Here is a 15,707-nt window from a genome sequence, read left to right on the forward strand (position 1 = left end):
CACTAGGCCCAGAGCCTACGGCCACACCACACTGAATGTGCCCGATCTCGGAAGCTAAGCAGGGTCAGGCCTAGTTAGTACCTGGATGGGAGACTGCCTGGGAATACCAGGTGCTGTAGGCTTTTTTGTGCTCCATGATTAGTAATTGCGCAACTTCTCAATTATTTTTCAAATTTGGTATGTTTCCAAAATAATTGTATCCCGTTTTATAGCGGAAATGTTGGACAACATCATGAGGGCTGGAGCTATCTTTTTACATAGAATTAGCATACAGGTAGTGTGTTCATGGGTAATAAATCGACTTTCACATGTAATGCAGTACAGAGAATATTGAGTCCTTCAAGAGGCATGAAAGAAAACCATTATTGTGTTGATTGTTCTCTCCACCTCCCTGCAACAGACACAGGATGGATGAATTAAAGTTATCCTACCAGACATAGGAGTCCTGAATGGGCCCACCAGTCTTATATATCTCGCCTGATCGAGCCTGATCGAGCGATGAGCGTGGTATCATGTTGCAAGTGGCTGCATGGCTTAGCTTACTAAATGCAAATGCATAAGAGTAATATTCTTAGCATTCCTAGAGCCTACGGCCACACCACACTGAATGCACCCGATCTCGTCTGATCTCGGAAGTTAAGCAGTGTCAGGCCTAGTTAGTACCTGGATGGGAGACTGCCTGGGAATACCAGGTGCTGTAGGCTTTTTTGTGCTCCAAGTTCAGGAAGTGAGCCCTTTCTCAATTGCCTTTTAAAACTGCAAGGTCTAGCCGACTAGATGCTTAAAAGTACAACACTCACTAGGCCCAGAGCCTACGGCCACACCACACTGAATGCGCCTGATCTCGTCTGATCTCAGAAGCTAAGCAGTGTCGGGCCTAGTTAGTACCTGGATGGGAGACCGCCTGGGAATACCAGGTGCTGTAGGCTTTTTTGTACTCCAAGTTCAGGAAGTGAGCCATTTCTCAATTGCCTTTCAAAACTGCAAGGTCTAGCCGACTAGATGCTTAAAAGTACAAAACTCACTAGGCCCAGAGCCTACGGCCACACCACACTGAATGCGCCCGATCTCGTCTGATCTCGGAAGCTAAGCAGTGTCGGGCCTAGTTAGTACCTGGATGGGAGACCACCTGGGAATACCAGGTGCTGTAGGCTTTTTTGTGCTCCAAGTTCAGGAAGTGAGCCATTTCACAATTGCCTTTCAAAACTGCAAGGTCTAGCCGACTAGATGCTTAAAAGTACAAACTCACTAGGCCCAGAGCCTACGGCCACACCACACTGAATGCGCCCGATCTCGGAAGCTAAGCAGGGTCGGGCCTAGTTAGTACCTGGATGGGAGACTGCCTGGGAATACCAGGTGCTGTAGGCTTTTTTTGTGCTCCATGATTAGTAATTGCGCAACTTCTCAATTATTTTTCAAATTTGGTATGTTTCCAAAATAATTGTATCCCGTTTTATAGCGGAAATGTTGGACAACATCATGAGGGCTGGAGCTACCTTTTAACATAGAATTAGCATACAGGTAGTGTGTTCATGGGTAATAAATCAACTTTCACATGTAATGCAGTACAGAGAATATTGAGTCCTTCAAGAGGCATGAAAGAAAACCATTATTGTGTTGATTGTTCTCTCCACCTCCCTGCAACAGACACAGGATGGATGAATTAAAGTTATCCTACCAGACATAGGAGTCCTGAATGGGCCCACCAGTCTTATATATCTCGCCTGATCGAGCCTGATCGAGCGATGAGCGTGGTATCATGTTGCAAGTGGCTGCATGGCTTAGCTTACTAAATGCAAATGCATAAGAGTAATATTCTTGCATTCCTAGAGCCTACGGCCACACCACACTGAATGCACCCGATCTCGACTGATCTCGGAAGTTAAGCAGTGTCAGGCCTAGTTAGTACCTGGATGGGAGACCGCCTGGGAATACCAGGTGCTGTAGGCTTTTTTGTGCTCCAAGTTCAGGAAGTGAGCCCTTTCTCAATTGCCTTTTAAAACTGCAAGGTCTAGCCGACTAGATGCTTAAAAGTACAAAACTCACTAGGCCCAGAGCCTACGGCCACACCACACTGAATGTGCCTGATCTCGTCTGATCTCAGAAGCTAAGCAGTGTCGGGCCTAGTTAGTACCTGGATGGAAGACCGCCTGGGAATACCAGGTGCTGTAGGCTTTTTTGTACTCCAAGTTCAGGAAGTGAGCCATTTCTCAATTGCCTTTCAAAACTGCAAGGTCTAGCCGACTAGATGCTTAAAAGTACAAAACTCACAAGAACCAGAGCCTACGGCCACACCACACTGAATGCGCCCGATCTCGTCTGATCTCGGAAGCTAAGCAGTGTCGGGCCTCGTTAGTACCTGGATGGGAGACCGCCTGGGAATACCAGGTGCTGTAGGCTTTTTTGTGCTCCAAGTTCAGGAAGTGAGCCATTTCTCAATTGCCTTTCAAAATTGCAAGGTCTAGCTGACTAGATGCTTAAAAGTACAAAACTCACTAGGCCCAGAGCCTACGGCCACACCACACTGATTGCGCCCGATCTCGTCTGATCTCGGAAGCTAAGCAGTGTCGGGCCTCGTTAGTACCTGGATGGGAGACCGCCTGGGAATACCAGGTGCTGTAGGCTTTTTTGTGCTCCAAGTTCAGGAAGTGAGCCATTTCTCAATTGCCTTTCAAAACTGCAAGGTCTAGCTGACTAGATGCTTAAAAGTACAAAACTCACTAGGCCCAGAGCCTACGGCCACACCACACTGATTGCGCCCGATCTCGTCTGATCTCGGAAGCTAAGCAGTGTCGGGCCTAGTTAGTACCTGGATGGGAGACCACCTGGGAATACCAGGTGCTGTAGGCTTTTTTGTGCTCCAAGTTCAGGAAGTGAGCCATTTCACAATTGCCTTTCAAAACTGCAAGGTCTAGCCGACTAGATGCTTAAAAGTACAAAACTCACTAGGCCCAGAGCCTACGGCCACACCACACTGAATGTGCCCGATCTCGGAAGCTAAGCAGGGTCAGGCCTAGTTAGTACCTGGATGGGAGACTGCCTGGGAATACCAGGTGCTGTAGGTTTTTTTGTGCTCCATGATTAGTAATTGCGCAACTTCTCAATTATTTTTCAAATTTGGTATGTTTCCAAAATAATTGTATCCCGTTTTATAGCGGAAATGTTGGACAACATCATGAGGGCTGGAGCTACCTTTTTACATAGAATTAGCATACAGGCAGTGTGTTCATGGGTAATAAATCGACTTTCACATGTAATGCAGTACAGAGAATATTGAGTCCTTCAAGAGGCATGAAAGAAAACCATTATTGTGTTGATTGTTCTCTCCACCTCCCTGCAACAGACACAGGATGGATGAATTAAAGTTATCCTACCAGACATAGGAGTCCTGAATGGGCCCACCAGTCTTATATATCTCGCCTGATCGAGCGATGAGCGTGGTATCATGTTGCAAGTGGCTGCATGGCTTAGCTTACTAAATGCAAATGCATAAGAGTAATATTCTTAGCATTCCTAGAGCCTACGGCCACACCACACTGAATGCACCCGATCTCGTCTGATCTTGGAAGTTAAGCAGTGTCAGGCCTAGTTAGTACCTGGATGGGAGACCGCCTGGGAATACCAGGTGCTGTAGGCTTTTTTGTGCTCCAAGTTCAGGAAGTGAGCCCTTTCTCAATTGCCTTTTAAAACTGCAAGGTCTAGCCGACTAGATGCTTAAAAGTACAAAACTCACTAGGCCCAGAGCCTACAGCCACACCACACTGAATGTGCCCGATCTCGGAAGCTAAGCAGGGTCAGGCCTAGTTAGTACCTGGATGGGAGACTGCCTGGGAATACCAGGTGCTGTAGGCTTTTTTGTGCTCCATGATTAGTAATTGCGCAACTTCTCAATTATTTTTCAAATTTGGTATGTTTCCAAAATAATTGTATCCCGTTTTATAGCGGAAATGTTGGACAACATCATGAGGGCTGGAGCTACCTTTTTACATAGAATTAGCATACAGGTAGTGTGTTCATGGGTAATAAATCGACTTTCATATGTAATGCAGTACAGAGAATATTGAGTCCTTCAAGAGGCATGAAAGAAAACCATTATTGTGTTGATTGTTCTCTCCACCTCCCTGCAACAGACACAGGATGGATGAATTAAAGTTATCCTACCAGACATAGGAGTCCTGAATGGGCCCACCAGTCTTATATATCTCGCCTGATCGAGCGCTGATCGAGCGATGAGCGTGGTATCATGTTGCAAGTGGCTGCATGGCTTAGCTTACTAAATGCAAATGCATAAGAGTAATATTCTTAGCATTCCTAGAGCCTACGGCCACACCACACTGAATGCACCCGATCTCGACTGATCTCGGAAGTTAAGCAGTGTCAGGCCTAGTTAGTACCTGGATGGGAGACCGCCTGGGAATACCAGGTGCTGTAGGCTTTTTTGTGCTCCAAGTTCAGGAAGTGAGCCCTTTCTCAATTGCCTTTTAAAACTGCAAGGTCTAGCCGACTAGATGCTTAAAAGTACAAAACTCACTAGGCCCAGAGCCTACGGCCACACCACACTGAATGTGCCTGATCTCGTCTGATCTCAGAAGCTAAGCAGTGTCGGGCCTAGTTAGTACGTGGATGGAAGACCGCCTGGGAATACCAGGTGCTGTAGGCTTTTTTGTACTCCAAGTTCAGGAAGTGAGCCATTTCTCAATTGCCTTTCAAAACTGCAAGGTCTAGCCGACTAGATGCTTAAAAGTACAAAACTCACAAGAACCAGAGCCTACGGCCACACCACACTGAATGCGCCCGATCTCGTCTGATCTCGGAAGCTAAGCAGTGTCGGGCCTCGTTAGTACCTGGATGGGAGACCGCCTGGGAATACCAGGTGCTGTAGGCTTTTTTGTGCTCCAAGTTCAGGAAGTGAGCCATTTCTCAATTGCCTTTCAAAACTGCAAGGTCTAGCTGACTAGATGCTTAAAAGTACAAAACTCACTAGGCCCAGAGCCTACGGCCACACCACACTGATTGCGCCCGATCTCGTCTGATCTCGGAAGCTAAGCAGTGTCGGGCCTAGTTAGTACCTGGATGGGAGACCACCTGGGAATACCAGGTGCTGTAGGCTTTTTTGTGCTCCAAGTTCAGGAAGTGAGCCATTTCACAATTGCCTTTCAAAACTGCAAGGTCTAGCCGACTAGATGCTTAAAAGTACAAAACTCACTAGGCCCAGAGCCTACGGCCACACCACACTGAATGTGCCCGATCTCGGAAGCTAAGCAGGGTCAGGCCTAGTTAGTACCTGGATGGGAGACTGCCTGGGAATACCAGGTGCTGTAGGCTTTTTTGTGCTCCATGATTAGTAATTGCGCAACTTCTCAATTATTTTTCAAATTTGGTATGTTTCCAAAATAATTGTATCCCGTTTTATAGCGGAAATGTTGGACAACATCATGAGGGCTGGAGCTACCTTTTTACATAGAATTAGCATACAGGTAGTGTGTTCATGGGTAATAAATCGACTTTCACATGTAATGCAGTACAGAGAATATTGAGTCCTTCAAGAGGCATGAAAGAAAACCATTATTGTGTTGATTGTTCTCTCCACCTCCCTGCAACAGACACAGGATGGATGAATTAAAGTTATCCTACCAGACATAGGAGTCCTGAATGGGCCCACCAGTCTTATATATCTCGCCTGATCGAGCCTGATCGAGCGATGAGCGTGGTATCATGTTGCAAGTGGCTGCATGGCTTAGCTTACTAAATGCAAATGCATAAGAGTAATATTCTTAGCATTCCTAGAGCCTACGGCCACACCACACTGAATGCACCCGATCTCGTCTGATCTTGGAAGTTAAGCAGTGTCAGGCCTAGTTAGTACCTGGATGGGAGACCGCCTGGGAATACCAGGTGCTGTAGGCTTTTTTGTGCTCCAAGTTCAGGAAGTGAGCCCTTTCTCAATTGCCTTTTAAAACTGCAAGGTCTAGCCGACTAGATGCTTAAAAGTACAAAACTCACTAGGCCCAGAGCCTACGGCCACACCACACTGAATGTGCCCGATCTCGGAAGCTAAGCAGGGTCAGGCCTAGTTAGTACCTGGATGGGAGACTGCCTGGGAATACCAGGTGCTGTAGGCTTTTTTGTGCTCCATGATTAGTAATTGCGCAACTTCTCAATTATTTTTCAAATTTGGTATGTTTCCAAAATAATTGTATCCCGTTTTATAGCGGAAATGTTGGACAACATCATGAGGGCTGGAGCTACCTTTTTACATAGAATTAGCATACAGGTAGTGTGTTCATGGGTAATAAATCGACTTTCATATGTAATGCAGTACAGAGAATATTGAGTCCTTCAAGAGGCATGAAAGAAAACCATTATTGTGTTGATTGTTCTCTCCACCTCCCTGCAACAGACACAGGATGGATGAATTAAAGTTATCCTACCAGACATAGGAGTCCTGAATGGGCCCACCAGTCTTATATATCTCGCCTGATCGAGCGCTGATCGAGCGATGAGCGTGGTATCATGTTGCAAGTGGCTGCATGGCTTAGCTTACTAAATGCAAATGCATAAGAGTAATATTCTTAGCATTCCTAGAGCCTACGGCCACACCACACTGAATGCACCCGATCTCGACTGATCTCGGAAGTTAAGCAGTGTCAGGCCTAGTTAGTACCTGGATGGGAGACCGCCTGGGAATACCAGGTGCTGTAGGCTTTTTTGTGCTCCAAGTTCAGGAAGTGAGCCCTTTCTCAATTGCCTTTTAAAACTGCAAGGTCTAGCCGACTAGATGCTTAAAAGTACAAAACTCACTAGGCCCAGAGCCTACGGCCACACCACACTGAATGTGCCTGATCTCGTCTGATCTCAGAAGCTAAGCAGTGTCGGGCCTAGTTAGTACGTGGATGGAAGACCGCCTGGGAATACCAGGTGCTGTAGGCTTTTTTGTACTCCAAGTTCAGGAAGTGAGCCATTTCTCAATTGCCTTTCAAAACTGCAAGGTCTAGCCGACTAGATGCTTAAAAGTACAAAACTCACAAGAACCAGAGCCTACGGCCACACCACACTGAATGCGCCCGATCTCGTCTGATCTCGGAAGCTAAGCAGTGTCGGGCCTCGTTAGTACCTGGATGGGAGACCGCCTGGGAATACCAGGTGCTGTAGGCTTTTTTGTGCTCCAAGTTCAGGAAGTGAGCCATTTCTCAATTGCCTTTCAAAACTGCAAGGTCTAGCTGACTAGATGCTTAAAAGTACAAAACTCACTAGGCCCAGAGCCTACGGCCACACCACACTGATTGCGCCCGATCTCGTCTGATCTCGGAAGCTAAGCAGTGTCGGGCCTAGTTAGTACCTGGATGGGAGACCACCTGGGAATACCAGGTGCTGTAGGCTTTTTTGTGCTCCAAGTTCAGGAAGTGAGCCATTTCACAATTGCCTTTCAAAACTGCAAGGTCTAGCCGACTAGATGCTTAAAAGTACAAAACTCACTAGGCCCAGAGCCTACGGCCACACCACACTGAATGTGCCCGATCTCGGAAGCTAAGCAGGGTCAGGCCTAGTTAGTACCTGGATGGGAGACTGCCTGGGAATACCAGGTGCTGTAGGCTTTTTTGTGCTCCATGATTAGTAATTGCGCAACTTCTCAATTATTTTTCAAATTTGGTATGTTTCCAAAATAATTGTATCCCGTTTTATAGCGGAAATGTTGGACAACATCATGAGGGCTGGAGCTACCTTTTTACATAGAATTAGCATACAGGTAGTGTGTTCATGGGTAATAAATCGACTTTCACATGTAATGCAGTACAGAGAATATTGAGTCCTTCAAGAGGCATGAAAGAAAACCATTATTGTGTTGATTGTTCTCTCCACCTCCCTGCAACAGACACAGGATGGATGAATTAAAGTTATCCTACCAGACATAGGAGTCCTGAATGGGCCCACCAGTCTTATATATCTCGCCTGATCGAGCCTGATCGAGCGATGAGCGTGGTATCATGTTGCAAGTGGCTGCATGGCTTAGCTTACTAAATGCAAATGCATAAGAGTAATATTCTTAGCATTCCTAGAGCCTACGGCCACACCACACTGAATGCACCCGATCTCGTCTGATCTCGGAAGTTAAGCAGTGTCGGGCCTCGTTAGTACCTGGATGGGAGACCGCCTGGGAATACCAGGTGCTGTAGGCTTTTTTGTGCTCCAAGTTCAGGAAGTGAGCCATTTCTCAATTGCCTTTTAAAACTGCAAGGTCTAGCCGACTAGATGCTTAAAAGTACAACACTCACTAGGCCCAGAGCCTACGGCCACACCACACTGAATGCGCCTGATCTCGTCTGATCTCAGAAGCTAAGCAGTGTCGGGCCTAGTTAGTACCTGGATGGGAGACCGCCTGGGAATACCAGGTGCTGTAGGCTTTTTTGTACTCCAAGTTCAGGAAGTGAGCCATTTCTCAATTGCCTTTCAAAACTGCAAGGTCTAGCCGACTAGATGCTTAAAAGTACAAAACTCACTAGGCCCAGAGCCTACGGCCACACCACACTGAATGCGCCCGATCTTGTCTGATCTCGGAAGCTAAGCAGTGTCGGGCCTAGTTAGTACCTGGATGGGAGACCACCTGGGAATACCAGGTGCTGTAGGCTTTTTTGTGCTCCAAGTTCAGGAAGTGAGCCATTTCACAATTGCCTTTCAAAACTGCAAGGTCTAGCCGACTAGATGCTTAAAAGTACAAACTCACTAGGCCCAGAGCCTACGGCCACACCACACTGAATGCGCCCGATCTCGGAAGCTAAGCAGGGTCGGGCCTAGTTAGTACCTGGATGGGAGACTGCCTGGGAATACCAGGTGCTGTAGGCTTTTTTTGTGCTCCATGATTAGTAATTGCGCAACTTCTCAATTATTTTTCAAATTTGGTATGTTTCCAAAATAATTGTATCCCGTTTTATAGCGGAAATGTTGGACAACATCATGAGGGCTGGAGCTACCTTTTTACATAGAATTAGCATACAGGTAGTGTGTTCATGGGTAATAAATCAACTTTCACATGTAATGCAGTACAGAGAATATTGAGTCCTTCAAGAGGCATGAAAGAAAACCATTATTGTGTTGATTGTTCTCTCCACCTCCCTGCAACAGACACAGGATGGATGAATTAAAGTTATCCTACCAGACATAGGAGTCCTGAATGGGCCCACCAGTCTTATATATCTCGCCTGATCGAGCGCTGATCGAGCGATGAGCGTGGTATCATGTTGCAAGTGGCTGCATGGCTTAGCTTACTAAATGCAAATGCATAAGAGTAATATTCTTAGCATTCCTAGAGCCTACGGCCACACCACACTGAATGCACCCGATCTCGACTGATCTCGGAAGTTAAGCAGTGTCAGGCCTAGTTAGTACCTGGATGGGAGACCGCCTGGGAATACCAGGTGCTGTAGGCTTTTTTGTGCTCCAAGTTCAGGAAGTGAGCCCTTTCTCAATTGCCTTTTAAAACTGCAAGGTCTAGCCGACTAGATGCTTAAAAGTACAAAACTCACTAGGCCCAGAGCCTACGGCCACACCACACTGAATGTGCCTGATCTCGTCTGATCTCAGAAGCTAAGCAGTGTCGGGCCTAGTTAGTACCTGGATGGAAGACCGCCTGGGAATACCAGGTGCTGTAGGCTTTTTTGTACTCCAAGTTCAGGAAGTGAGCCATTTCTCAATTGCCTTTCAAAACTGCAAGGTCTAGCCGACTAGATGCTTAAAAGTACAAAACTCACAAGAACCAGAGCCTACGGCCACACCACACTGAATGCGCCCGATCTCGTCTGATCTCGGAAGCTAAGCAGTGTCGGGCCTCGTTAGTACCTGGATGGGAGACCGCCTGGGAATACCAGGTGCTGTAGGCTTTTTTGTGCTCCTAGTTCAGGAAGTGAGCCATTTCTCAATTGCCTTTCAAAATTGCAAGGTCTAGCTGACTAGATGCTTAAAAGTACAAAACTCACTAGGCCCAGAGCCTACGGCCACACCACACTGATTGCGCCCGATCTCGTCTGATCTCGGAAGCTAAGCAGTGTCGGGCCTCGTTAGTACCTGGATGGGAGACCGCCTGGGAATACCAGGTGCTGTAGGCTTTTTTGTGCTCCAAGTTCAGGAAGTGAGCCATTTCTCAATTGCCTTTCAAAACTGCAAGGTCTAGCTGACTAGATGCTTAAAAGTACAAAACTCACTAGGCCCAGAGCCTACGGCCACACCACACTGAATGCACCCGATCTCGACTGATCTCGGAAGTTAAGCAGTGTCAGGCCTAGTTAGTACCTGGATGGGAGACCGCCTGGGAATACCAGGTGCTGTAGGCTTTTTTGTGCTCCAAGTTCAGGAAGTGAGCCCTTTCTCAATTGCCTTTTAAAACTGCAAGGTCTAGCCGACTAGATGCTTAAAAGTACAAAACTCACTAGGCCCAGAGCCTACGGCCACACCACACTGAATGTGCCTGATCTCGTCTGATCTCAGAAGCTAAGCAGTGTCGGGCCTAGTTAGTACCTGGATGGAAGACCGCCTGGGAATACCAGGTGCTGTAGGCTTTTTTGTACTCCAAGTTCAGGAAGTGAGCCATTTCTCAATTGCCTTTCAAAACTGCAAGGTCTAGCCGACTAGATGCTTAAAAGTACAAAACTCACAAGAACCAGAGCCTACGGCCACACCACACTGAATGCGCCCGATCTCGTCTGATCTCGGAAGCTAAGCAGTGTCGGGCCTCGTTAGTACCTGGATGGGAGACCGCCTGGGAATACCAGGTGCTGTAGGCTTTTTTGTGCTCCAAGTTCAGGAAGTGAGCCATTTCTCAATTGCCTTTCAAAATTGCAAGGTCTAGCTGACTAGATGCTTAAAAGTACAAAACTCACTAGGCCCAGAGCCTACGGCCACACCACACTGATTGCGCCCGATCTCGTCTGATCTCGGAAGCTAAGCAGTGTCGGGCCTCGTTAGTACCTGGATGGGAGACCGCCTGGGAATACCAGGTGCTGTAGGCTTTTTTGTGCTCCAAGTTCAGGAAGTGAGCCATTTCTCAATTGCCTTTCAAAACTGCAAGGTCTAGCTGACTAGATGCTTAAAAGTACAAAACTCACTAGGCCCAGAGCCTACGGCCACACCACACTGATTGCGCCCGATCTCGTCTGATCTCGGAAGCTAAGCAGTGTCGGGCCTAGTTAGTACCTGGATGGGAGACCACCTGGGAATACCAGGTGCTGTAGGCTTTTTTGTGCTCCAAGTTCAGGAAGTGAGCCATTTCACAATTGCCTTTCAAAACTGCAAGGTCTAGCCGACTAGATGCTTAAAAGTACAAAACTCACTAGGCCCAGAGCCTACGGCCACACCACACTGAAGGTGCCCGATCTCGGAAGCTAAGCAGGGTCAGGCCTAGTTAGTACCTGGATGGGAGACTGCCTGGGAATACCAGGTGCTGTAGGCTTTTTTGTGCTCCATGATTAGTAATTGCGCAACTTCTCAATTATTTTTCAAATTTGGTATGTTTCCAAAATAATTGTATCCCGTTTTATAGCGGAAATGTTGGACAACATCATGAGGGCTGGAGCTACCTTTTTACATAGAATTAGCATACAGGCAGTGTGTTCATGGGTAATAAATCGACTTTCACATGTAATGCAGTACAGAGAATATTGAGTCCTTCAAGAGGCATGAAAGAAAACCATTATTGTGTTGATTGTTCTCTCCACCTCCCTGCAACAGACACAGGATGGATGAATTAAAGTTATCCTACCAGACATAGGAGTCCTGAATGGGCCCACCAGTCTTATATATCTCGCCTGATCGAGCCTGATCGAGCGATGAGCGTGGTATCATGTTGCAAGTGGCTGCATGGCTTAGCTTACTAAATGCAAATGCATAAGAGTAATATTCTTAGCATTCCTAGAGCCTACGGCCACACCACACTGAATGCACCCGATCTCGTCTGATCTCGGAAGTTAAGCAGTGTCAGGCCTAGTTAGTACCTGGATGGGAGACCGCCTGGGAATACCAGGTGCTGTAGGCTTTTTTGTGCTCCAAGTTCAGGAAGTGAGCCCTTTCTCAATTGCCTTTTAAAACTGCAAGGTCTAGCCGACTAGATGCTTAAAAGTACAAAACTCACTAGGCCCAGAGCCTACGGCCACACCACACTGAATGTGCCCGATCTCGGAAGCTAAGCAGGGTCAGGCCTAGTTAGTACCTGGATGGGAGACTGCCTGGGAATACCAGGTGCTGTAGGCTTTTTTGTGCTCCATGATTAGTAATTGCGCAACTTCTCAATTATTTTTCAAATTTGGTATGTTTCCAAAATAATTGTATCCCGTTTTATAGCGGAAATGTTGGACAACATCATGAGGGCTGGAGCTACCTTTTTACATAGAATTAGCATACAGGTAGTGTGTTCATGGGTAATAAATCGACTTTCACATGTAATGCAGTACAGAGAATATTGAGTCCTTCAAGAGGCATGAAAGAAAACCATTATTGTGTTGATTGTTCTCTCCACCTCCCTGCAACAGACACAGGATGGATGAATTAAAGTTATCCTACCAGACATAGGAGTCCTGAATGGGCCCACCAGTCTTATATATCTCGCCTGATCGAGCCTGATCGAGCGATGAGCGTGGTATCATGTTGCAAGTGGCTGCATGGCTTAGCTTACTAAATGCAAATGCATAAGAGTAATATTCTTAGCATTCCTAGAGCCTACGGCCACACCACACTGAATGCACCCGATCTCGTCTGATCTCGGAAGTTAAGCAGTGTCAGGCCTAGTTAGTACCTGGATGGGAGACCGCCTGGGAATACCAGGTGCTGTAGGCTTTTTTGTGCTCCAAGTTCAGGAAGTGAGCCCTTTCTCAATTGCCTTTTAAAACTGCAAGGTCTAGCCGACTAGATGCTTAAAAGTACAACACTCACTAGGCCCAGAGCCTACGGCCACACCACACTGAATGCGCCCGATCTCGTCTGATCTCGGAAGCTAAGCAGTGTCGGGCCTAGTTAGTACCTGGATGGGAGACCACCTGGGAATACCAGGTGCTGTAGGCTTTTTTGTGCTCCAAGTTCAGGAAGTGAGCCATTTCACAATTGCCTTTCAAAACTGCAAGGTCTAGCCGACTAGATGCTTAAAAGTACAAACTCACTAGGCCCAGAGCCTACGGCCACACCACACTGAATGCGCCCGATCTCGGAAGCTAAGCAGGGTCGGGCCTAGTTAGTACCTGGATGGGAGACTGCCTGGGAATACCAGGTGCTGTAGGCTTTTTTTGTGCTCCATGATTAGTAATTGCGCAACTTCTCAATTATTTTTCAAATTTGGTATGTTTCCAAAATAATTGTATCCCGTTTTATAGCGGAAATGTTGGACAACATCATGAGGGCTGGAGCTACCTTTTTACATAGAATTAGCATACAGGTAGTGTGTTCATGGGTAATAAATCAACTTTCACATGTAATGCAGTACAGAGAATATTGAGTCCTTCAAGAGGCATGAAAGAAAACCATTATTGTGTTGATTGTTCTCTCCACCTCCCTGCAACAGACACAGGATGGATGAATTAAAGTTATCCTACCAGACATAGGAGTCCTGAATGGGCCCACCAGTCTTATATATCTCGCCTGATCGAGCCTGATCGAGCGATGAGCGTGGTATCATGTTGCAAGTGGCTGCATGGCTTAGCTTACTAAATGCAAATGCATAAGAGTAATATTCTTAGCATTCCTAGAGCCTACGGCCACACCACACTGAATGCACCCGATCTCGACTGATCTCGGAAGTTAAGCAGTGTCAGGCCTAGTTAGTACCTGGATGGGAGACCGCCTGGGAATACCAGGTGCTGTAGGCTTTTTTGTGCTCCAAGTTCAGGAAGTGAGCCCTTTCTCAATTGCCTTTTAAAACTGCAAGGTCTAGCCGACTAGATGCTTAAAAGTACAAAACTCACTAGGCCCAGAGCCTACGGCCACACCACACTGAATGTGCCTGATCTCGTCTGATCTCAGAAGCTAAGCAGTGTCGGGCCTAGTTAGTACCTGGATGGAAGACCGCCTGGGAATACCAGGTGCTGTAGGCTTTTTTGTACTCCAAGTTCAGGAAGTGAGCCATTTCTCAATTGCCTTTCAAAACTGCAAGGTCTAGCCGACTAGATGCTTAAAAGTACAAAACTCACAAGAACCAGAGCCTACGGCCACACCACACTGAATGCGCCCGATCTCGTCTGATCTCGGAAGCTAAGCAGTGTCGGGCCTCGTTAGTACCTGGATGGGAGACCGCCTGGGAATACCAGGTGCTGTAGGCTTTTTTGTGCTCCAAGTTCAGGAAGTGAGCCATTTCTCAATTGCCTTTCAAAATTGCAAGGTCTAGCTGACTAGATGCTTAAAAGTACAAAACTCACTAGGCCCAGAGCCTACGGCCACACCACACTGATTGCGCCCGATCTCGTCTGATCTCGGAAGCTAAGCAGTGTCGGGCCTCGTTAGTACCTGGATGGGAGACCGCCTGGGAATACCAGGTGCTGTAGGCTTTTTTGTGCTCCAAGTTCAGGAAGTGAGCCATTTCTCAATTGCCTTTCAAAACTGCAAGGTCTAGCTGACTAGATGCTTAAAAGTACAAAACTCACTAGGCCCAGAGCCTACGGCCACACCACACTGATTGCGCCCGATCTCGTCTGATCTCGGAAGCTAAGCAGTGTCGGGCCTAGTTAGTACCTGGATGGGAGACCACCTGGGAATACCAGGTGCTGTAGGCTTTTTTGTGCTCCAAGTTCAGGAAGTGAGCCATTTCACAATTGCCTTTCAAAACTGCAAGGTCTAGCCGACTAGATGCTTAAAAGTACAAAACTCACTAGGCCCAGAGCCTACGGCCACACCACACTGAAGGTGCCCGATCTCGGAAGCTAAGCAGGGTCAGGCCTAGTTAGTACCTGGATGGGAGACTGCCTGGGAATACCAGGTGCTGTAGGCTTTTTTGTGCTCCATGATTAGTAATTGCGCAACTTCTCAATTATTTTTCAAATTTGGTATGTTTCCAAAATAATTGTATCCCGTTTTATAGCGGAAATGTTGGACAACATCATGAGGGCTGGAGCTACCTTTTTACATAGAATTAGCATACAGGCAGTGTGTTCATGGGTAATAAATCGACTTTCACATGTAATGCAGTACAGAGAATATTGAGTCCTTCAAGAGGCATGAAAGAAAACCATTATTGTGTTGATTGTTCTCTCCACCTCCCTGCAACAGACACAGGATGGATGAATTAAAGTTATCCTACCAGACATAGGAGTCCTGAATGGGCCCACCAGTCTTATATATCTCGCCTGATCGAGCCTGATCGAGCGATGAGCGTGGTATCATGTTGCAAGTGGCTGCATGGCTTAGCTTACTAAATGCAAATGCATAAGAGTAATATTCTTAGCATTCCTAGAGCCTACGGCCACACCACACTGAATGCACCCGATCTCGTCTGATCTCGGAAGTTAAGCAGTGTCAGGCCTAGTTAGTACCTGGATGGGAGACCGCCTGGGAATACCAGGTGCTGTAGGCTTTTTTGTGCTCCAAGTTCAGGAAGTGAGCCCTTTCTCAATTGCCTTTTAAAACTGCAAGGTCTAGCCGACTAGATGCTTAAAAGTACAAAACTCACTAGGCCCAGAGCCTACGGCCACACCACACTGAATGTGCCCGATCTCGGAAGCTAAGCAGGGTCAGGCCTAGTT

At 47.0% G+C, this 15,707-nt stretch overlaps 39 non-coding genes and 13 pseudogenes across 39 annotated transcripts; all 52 read left to right on the plus strand.

The window, feature by feature from the left end:
- The first annotated feature begins 13 nt into the window (after positions 1-13).
- LOC138546251 (5S ribosomal RNA) lies at positions 14-122 on the plus strand (annotated as a pseudogene).
- A 463-nt stretch (positions 123-585) lies between these two features.
- LOC138537518 (5S ribosomal RNA) lies at positions 586-704 on the plus strand. Its single transcript, XR_011285651.1, has one exon. It is a non-coding gene; the product is annotated as a 5S ribosomal RNA (ribosomal RNA).
- Positions 705-810: 106 nt separating this feature from the next.
- LOC138540797 (5S ribosomal RNA) lies at positions 811-929 on the plus strand. Its single transcript, XR_011288830.1, has one exon. It is a non-coding gene; the product is annotated as a 5S ribosomal RNA (ribosomal RNA).
- Positions 930-1,035: 106 nt separating this feature from the next.
- On the plus strand, positions 1,036-1,154 carry LOC138548592 (5S ribosomal RNA). The gene has a single exon (XR_011292387.1). It is a non-coding gene; the product is annotated as a 5S ribosomal RNA (ribosomal RNA).
- Positions 1,155-1,259: 105 nt separating this feature from the next.
- Positions 1,260-1,368, plus strand: LOC138543435 (5S ribosomal RNA; annotated as a pseudogene).
- Positions 1,369-1,831: 463 nt separating this feature from the next.
- Positions 1,832-1,950, plus strand: LOC138538525 (5S ribosomal RNA). Its single transcript, XR_011286621.1, has one exon. It is a non-coding gene; the product is annotated as a 5S ribosomal RNA (ribosomal RNA).
- A 106-nt stretch (positions 1,951-2,056) lies between these two features.
- On the plus strand, positions 2,057-2,175 carry LOC138539754 (5S ribosomal RNA). The gene has a single exon (XR_011287819.1). It is a non-coding gene; the product is annotated as a 5S ribosomal RNA (ribosomal RNA).
- Positions 2,176-2,281: 106 nt separating this feature from the next.
- On the plus strand, positions 2,282-2,400 carry LOC138550087 (5S ribosomal RNA). Its single transcript, XR_011293850.1, has one exon. It is a non-coding gene; the product is annotated as a 5S ribosomal RNA (ribosomal RNA).
- A 106-nt stretch (positions 2,401-2,506) lies between these two features.
- Positions 2,507-2,625, plus strand: LOC138537019 (5S ribosomal RNA). The gene has a single exon (XR_011285171.1). It is a non-coding gene; the product is annotated as a 5S ribosomal RNA (ribosomal RNA).
- A 106-nt stretch (positions 2,626-2,731) lies between these two features.
- LOC138547778 (5S ribosomal RNA) lies at positions 2,732-2,850 on the plus strand. The gene has a single exon (XR_011291608.1). It is a non-coding gene; the product is annotated as a 5S ribosomal RNA (ribosomal RNA).
- A 106-nt stretch (positions 2,851-2,956) lies between these two features.
- LOC138546913 (5S ribosomal RNA) lies at positions 2,957-3,065 on the plus strand (annotated as a pseudogene).
- Positions 3,066-3,518: 453 nt separating this feature from the next.
- On the plus strand, positions 3,519-3,637 carry LOC138537790 (5S ribosomal RNA). Its single transcript, XR_011285914.1, has one exon. It is a non-coding gene; the product is annotated as a 5S ribosomal RNA (ribosomal RNA).
- A 106-nt stretch (positions 3,638-3,743) lies between these two features.
- LOC138546635 (5S ribosomal RNA) lies at positions 3,744-3,852 on the plus strand (annotated as a pseudogene).
- Positions 3,853-4,316: 464 nt separating this feature from the next.
- Positions 4,317-4,435, plus strand: LOC138538526 (5S ribosomal RNA). The gene has a single exon (XR_011286623.1). It is a non-coding gene; the product is annotated as a 5S ribosomal RNA (ribosomal RNA).
- Positions 4,436-4,541: 106 nt separating this feature from the next.
- LOC138541905 (5S ribosomal RNA) lies at positions 4,542-4,660 on the plus strand. Its single transcript, XR_011289898.1, has one exon. It is a non-coding gene; the product is annotated as a 5S ribosomal RNA (ribosomal RNA).
- Positions 4,661-4,766: 106 nt separating this feature from the next.
- On the plus strand, positions 4,767-4,885 carry LOC138550088 (5S ribosomal RNA). Its single transcript, XR_011293851.1, has one exon. It is a non-coding gene; the product is annotated as a 5S ribosomal RNA (ribosomal RNA).
- Positions 4,886-4,991: 106 nt separating this feature from the next.
- LOC138547780 (5S ribosomal RNA) lies at positions 4,992-5,110 on the plus strand. The gene has a single exon (XR_011291610.1). It is a non-coding gene; the product is annotated as a 5S ribosomal RNA (ribosomal RNA).
- Positions 5,111-5,216: 106 nt separating this feature from the next.
- Positions 5,217-5,325, plus strand: LOC138546252 (5S ribosomal RNA; annotated as a pseudogene).
- A 463-nt stretch (positions 5,326-5,788) lies between these two features.
- LOC138537791 (5S ribosomal RNA) lies at positions 5,789-5,907 on the plus strand. The gene has a single exon (XR_011285915.1). It is a non-coding gene; the product is annotated as a 5S ribosomal RNA (ribosomal RNA).
- Positions 5,908-6,013: 106 nt separating this feature from the next.
- Positions 6,014-6,122, plus strand: LOC138546253 (5S ribosomal RNA; annotated as a pseudogene).
- A 464-nt stretch (positions 6,123-6,586) lies between these two features.
- Positions 6,587-6,705, plus strand: LOC138538527 (5S ribosomal RNA). The gene has a single exon (XR_011286624.1). It is a non-coding gene; the product is annotated as a 5S ribosomal RNA (ribosomal RNA).
- Positions 6,706-6,811: 106 nt separating this feature from the next.
- On the plus strand, positions 6,812-6,930 carry LOC138541907 (5S ribosomal RNA). The gene has a single exon (XR_011289900.1). It is a non-coding gene; the product is annotated as a 5S ribosomal RNA (ribosomal RNA).
- Positions 6,931-7,036: 106 nt separating this feature from the next.
- Positions 7,037-7,155, plus strand: LOC138550089 (5S ribosomal RNA). Its single transcript, XR_011293852.1, has one exon. It is a non-coding gene; the product is annotated as a 5S ribosomal RNA (ribosomal RNA).
- Positions 7,156-7,261: 106 nt separating this feature from the next.
- Positions 7,262-7,380, plus strand: LOC138547781 (5S ribosomal RNA). Its single transcript, XR_011291611.1, has one exon. It is a non-coding gene; the product is annotated as a 5S ribosomal RNA (ribosomal RNA).
- A 106-nt stretch (positions 7,381-7,486) lies between these two features.
- On the plus strand, positions 7,487-7,595 carry LOC138546254 (5S ribosomal RNA; annotated as a pseudogene).
- Positions 7,596-8,058: 463 nt separating this feature from the next.
- On the plus strand, positions 8,059-8,177 carry LOC138537255 (5S ribosomal RNA). Its single transcript, XR_011285397.1, has one exon. It is a non-coding gene; the product is annotated as a 5S ribosomal RNA (ribosomal RNA).
- A 106-nt stretch (positions 8,178-8,283) lies between these two features.
- Positions 8,284-8,402, plus strand: LOC138540810 (5S ribosomal RNA). The gene has a single exon (XR_011288841.1). It is a non-coding gene; the product is annotated as a 5S ribosomal RNA (ribosomal RNA).
- A 106-nt stretch (positions 8,403-8,508) lies between these two features.
- LOC138551171 (5S ribosomal RNA) lies at positions 8,509-8,627 on the plus strand. The gene has a single exon (XR_011294903.1). It is a non-coding gene; the product is annotated as a 5S ribosomal RNA (ribosomal RNA).
- A 105-nt stretch (positions 8,628-8,732) lies between these two features.
- On the plus strand, positions 8,733-8,841 carry LOC138543436 (5S ribosomal RNA; annotated as a pseudogene).
- Positions 8,842-9,306: 465 nt separating this feature from the next.
- Positions 9,307-9,425, plus strand: LOC138538529 (5S ribosomal RNA). The gene has a single exon (XR_011286626.1). It is a non-coding gene; the product is annotated as a 5S ribosomal RNA (ribosomal RNA).
- Positions 9,426-9,531: 106 nt separating this feature from the next.
- On the plus strand, positions 9,532-9,650 carry LOC138539755 (5S ribosomal RNA). The gene has a single exon (XR_011287820.1). It is a non-coding gene; the product is annotated as a 5S ribosomal RNA (ribosomal RNA).
- Positions 9,651-9,756: 106 nt separating this feature from the next.
- Positions 9,757-9,875, plus strand: LOC138550090 (5S ribosomal RNA). Its single transcript, XR_011293853.1, has one exon. It is a non-coding gene; the product is annotated as a 5S ribosomal RNA (ribosomal RNA).
- Positions 9,876-9,981: 106 nt separating this feature from the next.
- On the plus strand, positions 9,982-10,100 carry LOC138537020 (5S ribosomal RNA). The gene has a single exon (XR_011285172.1). It is a non-coding gene; the product is annotated as a 5S ribosomal RNA (ribosomal RNA).
- Positions 10,101-10,206: 106 nt separating this feature from the next.
- On the plus strand, positions 10,207-10,325 carry LOC138538530 (5S ribosomal RNA). The gene has a single exon (XR_011286627.1). It is a non-coding gene; the product is annotated as a 5S ribosomal RNA (ribosomal RNA).
- Positions 10,326-10,431: 106 nt separating this feature from the next.
- On the plus strand, positions 10,432-10,550 carry LOC138539756 (5S ribosomal RNA). The gene has a single exon (XR_011287821.1). It is a non-coding gene; the product is annotated as a 5S ribosomal RNA (ribosomal RNA).
- A 106-nt stretch (positions 10,551-10,656) lies between these two features.
- LOC138550092 (5S ribosomal RNA) lies at positions 10,657-10,775 on the plus strand. The gene has a single exon (XR_011293855.1). It is a non-coding gene; the product is annotated as a 5S ribosomal RNA (ribosomal RNA).
- Positions 10,776-10,881: 106 nt separating this feature from the next.
- On the plus strand, positions 10,882-11,000 carry LOC138537021 (5S ribosomal RNA). The gene has a single exon (XR_011285173.1). It is a non-coding gene; the product is annotated as a 5S ribosomal RNA (ribosomal RNA).
- Positions 11,001-11,106: 106 nt separating this feature from the next.
- On the plus strand, positions 11,107-11,225 carry LOC138547783 (5S ribosomal RNA). Its single transcript, XR_011291612.1, has one exon. It is a non-coding gene; the product is annotated as a 5S ribosomal RNA (ribosomal RNA).
- A 106-nt stretch (positions 11,226-11,331) lies between these two features.
- LOC138546825 (5S ribosomal RNA) lies at positions 11,332-11,440 on the plus strand (annotated as a pseudogene).
- A 463-nt stretch (positions 11,441-11,903) lies between these two features.
- On the plus strand, positions 11,904-12,022 carry LOC138548953 (5S ribosomal RNA). Its single transcript, XR_011292743.1, has one exon. It is a non-coding gene; the product is annotated as a 5S ribosomal RNA (ribosomal RNA).
- A 106-nt stretch (positions 12,023-12,128) lies between these two features.
- On the plus strand, positions 12,129-12,237 carry LOC138546255 (5S ribosomal RNA; annotated as a pseudogene).
- A 463-nt stretch (positions 12,238-12,700) lies between these two features.
- Positions 12,701-12,819, plus strand: LOC138548954 (5S ribosomal RNA). The gene has a single exon (XR_011292744.1). It is a non-coding gene; the product is annotated as a 5S ribosomal RNA (ribosomal RNA).
- Positions 12,820-12,925: 106 nt separating this feature from the next.
- LOC138548604 (5S ribosomal RNA) lies at positions 12,926-13,044 on the plus strand. The gene has a single exon (XR_011292399.1). It is a non-coding gene; the product is annotated as a 5S ribosomal RNA (ribosomal RNA).
- A 105-nt stretch (positions 13,045-13,149) lies between these two features.
- On the plus strand, positions 13,150-13,258 carry LOC138543437 (5S ribosomal RNA; annotated as a pseudogene).
- A 464-nt stretch (positions 13,259-13,722) lies between these two features.
- Positions 13,723-13,841, plus strand: LOC138538532 (5S ribosomal RNA). Its single transcript, XR_011286628.1, has one exon. It is a non-coding gene; the product is annotated as a 5S ribosomal RNA (ribosomal RNA).
- A 106-nt stretch (positions 13,842-13,947) lies between these two features.
- Positions 13,948-14,066, plus strand: LOC138539757 (5S ribosomal RNA). Its single transcript, XR_011287822.1, has one exon. It is a non-coding gene; the product is annotated as a 5S ribosomal RNA (ribosomal RNA).
- A 106-nt stretch (positions 14,067-14,172) lies between these two features.
- On the plus strand, positions 14,173-14,291 carry LOC138550093 (5S ribosomal RNA). The gene has a single exon (XR_011293856.1). It is a non-coding gene; the product is annotated as a 5S ribosomal RNA (ribosomal RNA).
- A 106-nt stretch (positions 14,292-14,397) lies between these two features.
- Positions 14,398-14,516, plus strand: LOC138537023 (5S ribosomal RNA). The gene has a single exon (XR_011285175.1). It is a non-coding gene; the product is annotated as a 5S ribosomal RNA (ribosomal RNA).
- A 106-nt stretch (positions 14,517-14,622) lies between these two features.
- Positions 14,623-14,741, plus strand: LOC138547784 (5S ribosomal RNA). Its single transcript, XR_011291613.1, has one exon. It is a non-coding gene; the product is annotated as a 5S ribosomal RNA (ribosomal RNA).
- A 106-nt stretch (positions 14,742-14,847) lies between these two features.
- Positions 14,848-14,956, plus strand: LOC138546827 (5S ribosomal RNA; annotated as a pseudogene).
- Positions 14,957-15,419: 463 nt separating this feature from the next.
- LOC138548955 (5S ribosomal RNA) lies at positions 15,420-15,538 on the plus strand. Its single transcript, XR_011292745.1, has one exon. It is a non-coding gene; the product is annotated as a 5S ribosomal RNA (ribosomal RNA).
- Positions 15,539-15,644: 106 nt separating this feature from the next.
- LOC138546256 (5S ribosomal RNA) overlaps positions 15,645-15,707 on the plus strand; it is a 109-nt pseudogene continuing 46 nt past the window's right edge.

This window comes from Ambystoma mexicanum, unplaced genomic scaffold (assembly GCF_040938575.1).
Source record: "Ambystoma mexicanum isolate Mex_15411 unplaced genomic scaffold, UKY_AmexF1_1 Mex_scaf10, whole genome shotgun sequence".
Taxonomy (NCBI): domain Eukaryota; kingdom Metazoa; phylum Chordata; class Amphibia; order Caudata; family Ambystomatidae; genus Ambystoma; species Ambystoma mexicanum.